This window comes from Mus musculus, chromosome 11 (assembly GCF_000001635.26).
Source record: "Mus musculus strain C57BL/6J chromosome 11, GRCm38.p6 C57BL/6J".
Lineage (NCBI taxonomy): Eukaryota > Metazoa > Chordata > Mammalia > Rodentia > Muridae > Mus > Mus musculus.
The window spans coordinates 34,833,666-34,843,846 of NC_000077.6; the positions used below are offsets into that span (position 1 = coordinate 34,833,666).

The 10,181-nt window shown below is 44.4% G+C and overlaps 1 non-coding gene across 1 annotated transcript; it reads right to left on the reverse strand.

Moving 5' to 3' along the window:
- Positions 1–8,562: 8,562 nt before the first annotated feature.
- Gm22022 lies at positions 8,563–8,689 on the reverse strand. The gene has a single exon (XR_003949938.1). It is a non-coding gene; the product is annotated as a small nucleolar RNA SNORA17 (small nucleolar RNA).
- Between the last annotated feature and the right edge of the window lie 1,492 nt (positions 8,690–10,181).

A 10,181-nucleotide genomic window follows, 5' to 3' on the forward strand; every position in this document is an offset into this window, starting at 1 on the left:
TCTCACGAGATGTCTTGTCCAATCCGCGCCTCCGGGGCAAACGAGTGGGGCGCCTTGCAGAGACTGCGCATGTGCATGCTCCGCGACTTGGGCTTTTGGGCGTTCCTGCTGCTTCGTTTTCTTAGAAGTGTCTGCTTTTAGTGAAGTGTGTTTCTCTGGTTTATTTATTTGTTGTCGTCTTTACCAACGCCAGTGTCGCCGGGTCGGAAGGTATTGTCAGCCCCTCGCTGGCCCGCCTGCAGTCGCCTTTAGGAGCTAAGGCGTTGAGTCTCACCAGGGCCAGCACAGTGCCACCTTCCACTGGGCTCGCCCCAGTTAGGACTGCGAACCACCCTGCCAGCCCTTGCACTTTGCGCAGAGGAAATTAAAGTCTCCTCCAAAGAAAACCTAAGTAATTCAAAATCACCGCAATAGGACTGCTATTGAGACGAACCCAGCTGGTTTTGCAGTACAGCTCGAGGGCATGCGTGTCTAAATAGAAATTCCTTGTAAACTTGCTTATTCTTTACACTTTTAAGCAATGGGAAATCTGGAGAGCTCTAGTAACTGGCACCTGGCATCATATCTTTTTTATCTATGGGCTTGGCTCTATGTCTTTTATCGTGGTTTACTGTGTTGAATCTTTGCCCTCTGTAGATGAAGGTGCCGAAGTGACACATTCCAAAAGTGAATCGGAAACTCCAGTCAGTAACATTCCCGTTTTGTTTTTCTTTATATAACAAAACGTCTGAGAAGGTTTTCACTATTCAGTTTCATCATCATCGTTATTATTTAGCTTTTTGAGACAGGGTCTCTATGTAGCCCTGACTGTCTTGGAACTCTCCCTGCAGACCGGACAAGCGATGAACTCACAGAGATCCTCCAGCCTCTGCCTCGGGAGTGCTGGGATTAGTTTGTTATATTGTACAGTAAATTGTCTCTTGACAAGATCACCAGCGTTTCTTTTTGTTTTTGTTTGTTTTATCATGAGGCCAATCCTGCACTGTACCCCAGTGATTTTTTACCTTCAGTGTCCAGTAGTCAGTGTTTATTTTTCCCCTTTCCTGCATTGCCTCCATTGAGTTTTAATATCTTGATGCTCCACACCCTTTGACTTTCTCACTTCATTTTCATTTGTAGACCGTTATTTCTGATGGAGCTAGACCAGACTTTAAAGGACTGAACTGTTTTAAGATAAACAACAATGATCCATCAAGCAGATATAATCACCACTGAGTTCTTCATTAAATGAAGCAAATTCCATTTCTTCTATCATTCTCAGATTCTTCAACTCAGGAGTCAGGAAGATAACCTCTATCGTTGGCCAGTCATGACTAGTTAATACCTGTAACTAAAATCTTTATGAATTCCTTGTTTTGTTCTTTGATTCAGAGAGAACATATTAAATCACATACTATCTCTCAGGTGCAGTGACATAGACCTTGGAAGGATGTGTGATTAAACGTACTATCAGGGAGTTGCTCACAACACAGTATATTATTTACATATATTTAATATTCTTGAGGCCTGTGCCCCCCAACATAGCTGTAGCCATTTTGTTCCATGCCTGCCAGCTCTTTCATACTGTTGCTGTGATATGCCTGCCACTCATTGGCACAGAAAAATAACTTGACTCAGAGCAAGGTCATGTTGATAACATATCTTGTTATGTTCTGTATGACAATTGTTAATCTTAAGAAATTCCACAAAGCTATAGGACCCATCAGATTAAATCAGTATGAACTGTTATGTCCAAAATAGCTTGAGTCAGAGCTGACCACTGAACAGCACTTCCAGCACCTGCACACGAGCTCATTGTGGCATTTTCCTTTATAAGCACACCCTGAGAAATGTTCGGAGTTGTAGCCTCGGCCGCCAGATTCTGAACTATGGCCCTGATCGATCAAGCTTAGGGTGTGTGTTCAGTAAACCATCCCTGTCTGACTGAGCTTGGTGTTTGTGTGGTTTGTGGGCGACTCCTGAACCCCAACAAATATATATTTAAAATCATGGCTGTAGAAATTATCACACACACAAATATACTCACATATATATTAAAAATTCATGGGCTGGCGAGATGGCTCAGTGGGTAAGCTTTGGACTGCTCTTCCAAAAGGACCTGAGTTCAAATCCCAGAAACCACATGGTGGCTCACAACCACCCATAATGAAGTCTGATGCCCTCTTCTGGTGCATTTGAAGACAGCAACAGTGTACTTATTTATAAAAATAAATAAATCTTTTTTTTTTTAAATTCATATGACCCTACATAAAAGGAAAAGTATATTTTGTCTGGATATTCATTTAAAAAGTTACAAATGCACTGGCACTAAGCAGAGTCTTGAAAGATGGCAGAAGTAAGGAAAAATGGACTCGAGGGAGAGGACCATGTTCACAAAGTCTTAAAGGCCTCTCTCTCTAATCGTTAAAGGCAGTTTATAGGAGAACATTGATTTGGGCGCGTCTTTCTACACTGGCCCACTGCATGAAAGTAACCTGGAATCATTTGCACTAAGTGGCACACAAATAATTGAGCTTCAAGACCATCTTCAGTGGCCAGATGATTCAAATCAAGTGGATGCTGAGCTGGGACCTGAAGAGGTCTCTCTGTCTCACTTGTTTCCTATTCACAAATACTTCCTGATCTTGTTGAAAGGAATTGTTAAAACCTCTTCAGATCCTGAGGACTGTTGTAACTTAGAATCATAAATAAAAGTCACTTACAATCTTTAAAGTAAATTTGTTGTGGTTTTTATCTTTTTCCATGAAGTTAAAAGGCACTGTTAGGGATGCCCTGGATAGAGTACAGCCAGTACCATGTCCAGACACTAGATGTCACAAGTGAAACGATTTTTAGATAGCTTCCTAGATTAACCTACACTCTTTAGTAGTTTGAAGTACAGGTCTCCCAAATGAGACTGAGGTCCACATGCATGGCTGACATGCCAAAAGTTTATGGTGGGGTGGATTCCTCTGTGTCTGCCATTTTCATTTTACATCAGAGATGGCGTATTCCTCCTTGCATGATAATGGGTTCACGGAGCATAGGAAAGGCTTCTGAATTCTGAGAAGCAACAAAAATATCCACTCTCCCCTCCGTTAAAATTCCTAAGACAATAGCTACTCAAGTGCAGGCTGGTTGCTGTGAGAAGCTCGTCATTCTTTGAGTGTGACCACACTAACTCCATGTTAGAATGCTGTTCTGGTGGTGCTGCAGTGCCTTGAAAGCTGTTTATTTTGATGCGAACCTGTTTCGTGATGGCTTAGGGCTCTACAGAGGAAGGGCATGTGATCAAAAAGCTTAGAGTTTAGTGGAGAGACATCTACCAAACAGTTCCTGCCCAGAGGATACCTTTGATGTCCTTGTTGAGCTGTGAGGGGGACTTCTTTGAGGCCAGGCAAAAACAAGTACAAGACTCTGAGACACCGAGGAGTCTGAAATAAAACTGCATTAATTAATAAAGTCCCATGATTGATAGAATAGGCTGAGAGACGGTAAAGGTTGTGTTCATTGAAACTTGTGGACTAACTGTCCACAAGTGTGGAATAGCTGTCTGGGTGCAAGATACAGGGATTGTCCTAATCCATGGACTAGCTAGGGTAGAAGAACACAGTAGTTCTCAACCTAACGCATGCGGAGAGCCTTTACTACCGTTCCTCATGCTATGGTGACCCCCAACCCTAAGTTTACTTTCGTTGCTACTTCATAACAGTAATTTTGCCACTGTTAGGGATTATAATATAAATATCTCTGTTTTCCCGATGTCTTAGGTGACCCTTACAAAAGGGTCATTCGGCCCCAAACAGGTTGCAACCCACAGATTGAGAACCACTGATATAGTAAGAGAAAGAAGACACATGAGACAGACTGGAAATCTAATCATCATAGCTCCCAATGTGGCAGTCAGTTATCAAAATAATTGTCCGAGCAAGCAGATTCGGCTGCTCAATCGTAATAATAATGGGGAAGCCTGGCATGCTGACTCTTCCTGCATCAACGTTAGCTCCTAATGAGTCCAGTTTCTGTCTGAGTGGACGAAGCCTTCACTCAGCAGTGTTATGCTTTCTCAGTACAATGTATTGATTAACTTGCTCCTTTTTCCTGCCCAAAGCATTGTGTATTTTATAAGCAATTCGCCTTTCCATCCATGTTCCACCCTGTGGAGTCTTTACAGCTGATTCTGCCCTTCAGCTTCAGTATACTTTACCTCTAGGGTACTCACCATTCTGATGACAGAAACGGGTTGAAAGATGGCCTCTGAATGACAAGCCAGTGTGATCCGCCCCCCGGGACTTTTGGAGAAATAGATTGTATTAATTCTCTTTGTTGTGGACTGAAGTGTGGCTACCTAAGAAGACAACAGTCGTGCTCTATAGCTTGCAGCTGCCATCTGGCTTGAGAAATGAATAAGAAACAGGGATGTAAGCAGAGAATGTAAGAGTCCTGCTCTTGCTATCTGAGTGCTTCAAGCCTTTCATGAAGCTATAGCTGTCCATCATTCTGTATGGCTGTTGTTCAAACAGTTTTGGTTTAAGTTCTCTGCTGTTTGGAAGTTAAAATATTTTAACCAATATACAGTAATGCTTCTATCTGAGGATAAATGTCTCCAAGTGCTCAGCCCCGAATAAGAAATCTGTACCAACCTCCTATTCTGAAGGCTCAGAAATCATTGCCCAAGAGGGGCCGGAAGGATGGTAAGAGCCAAAGGTAAGGGTGAGTTCTGAGGCAATGCTTTCCAGGACACAAGGGGTCCCTCCCACCCATGAACTCAAAGCTGCTATGACTTCACATGCAAGACCAAGGTGAAAGCAAGTGATCACAAGGCCCCAGCTCCGGCACAGGAGCAATTGGTGATCAATGGCATCTAGGAGAGCCCATTTTCTTTACAAATGCAGTCACTGAGGGATGCCCGTGCTTCGAAGAGTGGCTCTGCACCCAACCATGCACAAACTGGCAGCACTAAGCAGACTTGGTAGATTTAGAAAAAGAAGACGTGATGTTGGAAAAAAAAAGGGTGTGGTGTGGTGATGGATAGGGACTGGAGCAGGGAATGGGGATCGGTCTGATCACAACACTTCATTGATGATTGAGTTGATAAAATAAAATAATACCCCCATCAGAGCTTGAGTAGACCCAGACTGTTCACTTCCATATTTACATTTGGGAGTTCTGTTTACTTCCAGACAGAATGACTTCTTTGAAGGAAAGGAAGGCCTGACCTAGGTGAAGGGACCAGTGAATGGTAATGGAAATTGAGGGAATCAGACATTGTACTCATTAGTTTTATGTCAGCTTGACACAACCTAGAGTCGTCAGAGGGGAGGGAGCCTTGGTTGAGAAAATGCCTCTACAAGATCTGATTGTAGGCAAGCCTGTAAGGCATTTCTGTATTTAGTGATTGATATGGGAAGGCCCAGCTCTTCATGGGTGCTGCTATCTTTGGGCTGGTGGCCCTGAGTTCTATCAGAAAGCAAACTGAGCTAGCCACGGAGAGCAAACCAGTAAGCAGCATAGCATCCTTTTGTTGTTGGGAGCCTACTCCTAGCAAAAGCCGCTATTGTCTCTGCAGCTATTTACTTACCGGCAGTACTTTTCCACCCTGACAAGAGACTTGTTTTCCTAGCATAATGTTTTTACAAGAAGCCCACCACAGCTGAACACACTCTGATAACATCTTGTTTTTTTCTCCTATACATCCTGGACCTGTGGTTAAGCGTCTCCAGCTGCACTCCCCAGTGAATGCATATATAGCTATAGTTGCCTTCCAATAAATGAGACTTGAGACTCAAGACTTGAGACTTGATTCTTGATAGTGTGTTTTGTTTCTATTCTTCGCATCTCTTGCCCCTCAGTCCTCTCTCTCTCCCTCTCTCTCTCCGCCCCCCCCCCCCTCTCTCTCTCAGACCCTGTTGACTGACCTGGGTCACTTTATGGCTTCCGCTTGTAGGTTTCTGCACTGTTTGAGTTTCTGTCCTGACTTCCTTTAATGGCGAACTATGATGTGGAAGTATAAGCTGACTAAACCCCTTTATGCAAGTTGCTTTGATCATGGTGTTTCATCACAGCAATAGTAACCCTGACTAAGACAGACATCTTGTGGGTAATCCTTTTCCTTGTCCCTGTTTCAGACAACCTCCTGGCTACATTTAAATTGACTTCCCTCTCCCCACTCCCCCAGATAATCTTAGGATCAACGAACACTAGATTTAAGATTGACAAGTTTACACCCATTATGACTTTCACTTGCTGAGAAGAGAGCATAACTTTTAGTTTGCTTATGTGTATAAAACACAAAAATTCTCACTTTTTGTTTACAAGATTGATTCTACTTATGTCTACTTACAAGATTGTATTTCTGCATAAACCCACTTTCCAGCGTCCATTCCACATTCCTGTAGATTTCACTGCAGCTCTTGGTCTAGTATGAGCCCAAATTCTCATGCATAAAACACAGAATCCTCATACATAAACAAACAAACAAACAAACAAACCATATTACCTAGTGATACTGAGCCTCCTCTCTAATATATTTGACCCAAGTCAAAGTGCAGTATCTCAAGTCTTAAGGCCTCTCTAGAGTCTTGAACTGGTCACACTAAGCTTTCCAGAGAGAGAGAGAGAAAGAGAGAGAGAGAGAGAGAGAGAGAGAGAGAGAGAGAGAGAGAGTTCAGTTGGCCTAGTTCTTACTGTGTGTGTGTGTGTGTGTTTTACATCCCTACCACAGTTTCCCCTCCCTCCTCTACTCCCAGCCCCCTTCCCAAACCTCCCCTCTCCCTCCTCTCCACTCCTCCTCTATTTCTCTTCATAAAAGCGCAGGCCTTCCACGGACATCAGCCAGCCGTGCCATATCAAGTTACAGTACTACCAGGCACCTCCTCTCCTATTAAGGCTAGACAACCCTGGATGCAGAGAGGGTATCAAGCGCAGGCATCAGAGTCAGAGACAGCCCCTCCACTTGCTGTTAGAAGTCCCACATGAAGACCAAGCTCTACAACTGTAACGTGTGCAGAGGGCCTAGGTCAGTCCTTTGCAGGCTCCCTGGTTGGCAGTTCAGTCTCTGTGAGCCACTATTGGCTCAGGTTTGTTAATTTTGTGGGGTGTGTGTGTGTGTGTGTGTGTGTGTGTGTGGTGTCCTAGACCTCTCTGGCTCCTACAACCTCCCCCAACACCTGCATCTTCTGCAGGATTCTCCACACTCCACCCTATGTTTGGCTGTGGGTCTCTGCATCTGTTTCCATCAGCTCCTGGGTGAAGCCTCTCTGATAACAGTTGGGCTACACATCGATCTATGAGTAGAGCAGAATATCATTAGGAATCATTTCACTGACTTTTTTTTTCATTTGCCAGTTATGTTTGATTCTATCCTAAGTCTTTGGGCTCTCTAGCTTCTGGCTCCTAGCTCTCCACGCAGTGTCGGGGTGGGCTCCCTCTCATGGCATGGGTCTCAAGCTCGACCAGTCATTGGTTGGCCACTGCCACAATTTATCCCACCTTTACCCCAGCACATCTTACAGGCAGGATGAATGGAAGTGGTGGAAGGTTTTGTGGTTGGGCTGGTGTCCCAGTCTCTCTAGTGGAAGTCTTGCCTGGTTACAGTAGATAGCTGGTTTAGGCTCCATAGCTCCCAGTGCTAGGGTTCTTAGCTTGAGGCACCCTTGTTGATTTCTGCAAGTTTCCATTGCTCTGGGTTTCTAACTCATCCCAGAGATGCAACCCCCCATTCCAGTTGAGCTCTCCCAGTTCTCTCTATCTCCTCTCTCCTCTCTCCTCTCTCCTCTCTCCTCTCTCCTCTCTCCCCTTCTCCCACTTGGACCCTCCTGTTTCCACTGCCCTCCCTCAATCCAGGCCCCTTCCCCATCTACCCTCTATGTCTACTCTAGCTCCCCTTCACAGTTATATTTAGGCATCCTTCCTTGGGCCTTCCTTGTTACCTAGCTTCTCTCAGTCTTTGGATTGTAGTATGATTATCCCTTACTTTATGACTGATATCCACTTATAAATGAGAACATACCATGTTTGTCTTTCTGGGTTTGGGTTACCTCACTGTTTTAGTTAAAGTTTCATTGCTGTGAAGAGACACCATTACCAAGGCAAGTCATATAAAGGAAAATATTTAATTGGCTTACAGTTTTAGAAGTTTAGTCCATTATTGTCATGGCAGGAAGCATGGTGGCACGCAGGCAGACATGGTGCTGAAGGATCTGAAAGTTCTACATGTGGTCCACAGGCAGCAGAAGGAGACTGTGAGACTGGACATAGCTTGAGCTTATATAACCTCAAAACCTGCCTCCACAATGACACACTTTTTTCAACAAAGCCACACCTACTCCAATAAGGCTGGTGTACGGCAGCTTGGTAGCAGAGGGTCGGGTCAGCTCTTCTGCTCTCTTGCCTCTAGGGCCAGCTCTCCCATGATGCCCAGGTGAAGGGTGGGGCCAGTTCTGCACAGCCCTCAGACATCAACATGAGAGTCTGTCCAGGCCTGCCTGGTGCCAGACTGGTGGTGGTCTCAGGCTAGTTCCCTGTCCCTGATGCTGGACTGGTGGTGGTCTCAGGCTTCCCCCTTCCCCCTTTTTTTCAAAGAAAGTTCGGCTCTAATAAGATGTGCCTAGGTCAGAACATTGAGGATAGACATCGCCTCTCTCCTCTCTGCCACCCTCTGATGCACATGTGACAAAGCAGCCACACCTGTAATGCCTCTAGGGGCAGGTCCCTTTGGACTTATGACATGTCCTTTGCCTTACAGAAGCTTTCTATTTTCATGAGGTCCCATTTATTAATTGTAGCTCTTCGTCCCTGCATGAGTTGGTGTTCTCTTCAGGAAGTTGTCTTCTGAATTCCATGCCGATGTTCAGTGTATCAGGCTTTGTGTTGAGGCCTGTGATCTACATGGACCTGAGTTTTGTGCAGGGTGATGGCTATGGATCTATTTGCATTTTTGTCACTGTAGTCTTGACTTTATTCTTTCTTTTTAATTTCTGAGTTTTAAAAATGTATTTACTTTTATGTTAGATATTTTCTTTATTAACGTTTCAAATGGTATCCCCTTTCCTGGTTTCCCCTCTGAATACCCCCCTATCCCATCCCTCCTCCCCCTGCTCACCAACCCACCCACTCCTGCTTCCCTGTTCTGGCATTCCCCTACACTGAGGCATCGAACCTTCACAGAACCAAGGGCCTCTCCTCCCACTGATGACCGACAAGACCATCCTCTGCTACATATGCTGCTGGAGCCATGGGTCCCTCCATGTGTACTCTTCGGTTGGTGGTTTAGTCCCTGGGAGCTCTGGGGGTATTGATTGGTTCATATTGTTGTTCCTCCCATGGAGCTGTAAACCCCTTCAGCTCCTTCAGTCCTTTCTCTAGCTCCTCCATTGGAAGCCTGTGCTCAGTCCAATGGATGGTTGAGAGCATCCATCTCTGTATTTGTCAGGTACTGTCAGAGCCTCTCAGGGGACAGCTATATCAGGCTCCTGTCAGCAAGCACTTGTTGGCATCCACAATAGTGTCTGGGTCTGGTGACTGAATATGGGATGGATCCTCAGGTGGGGCAGTCTCTGGATGGCCATGCCTTCAGTCTCTGCTCCACACTTTGTCTCTGTATCTCCTCCCACGGAATATTTGCATTCTTCCAGCTAGACCAGCACCATTTGTTGAAGATGCTTTTCCCCCATTGAATAATTTTGGCTTTTTTGTCAAAATTCAAGTGTCCATAGGTGTGTGGGTTTACTTCTGGGTCTTTGTGATTCCATCAATCAACCTGTATGTTCTTATGGAGTTTTTGTTACTATAGCTCTGTAGTACAGCTTGAAATTACAGATGGTGATATCTCTGGAAGTTTTTTTTTTTTTTTTTAATTGAGCAGGATTGTTTTAGCAGTCCTGAGTTTTTTGTTTTTCTTATATGAAATTAAGCATTGTTCTTTCAATGTCTATATAATGTATTTTATTTATAGGAAAAACTATTAGAAAAAATAGGCATTAGACATAGAAATTGAAGCCAATTCTACCAGGCAAGCACCTAGTACTATTTTGTAATTCCGTTCATAGCAACCTCCTGCCTTTTAGCACTAGGTGGCAGTGTTGGCAAATATTTTATAAGAAGAAAGCATCTTTCTGTCTTAGAAACTAGATTCTGCCATTGGAAGTATCTCTAGCAAGTAACACTTGCTGGTGTCCCTTAGATTAGATAAGTGCCCGTGC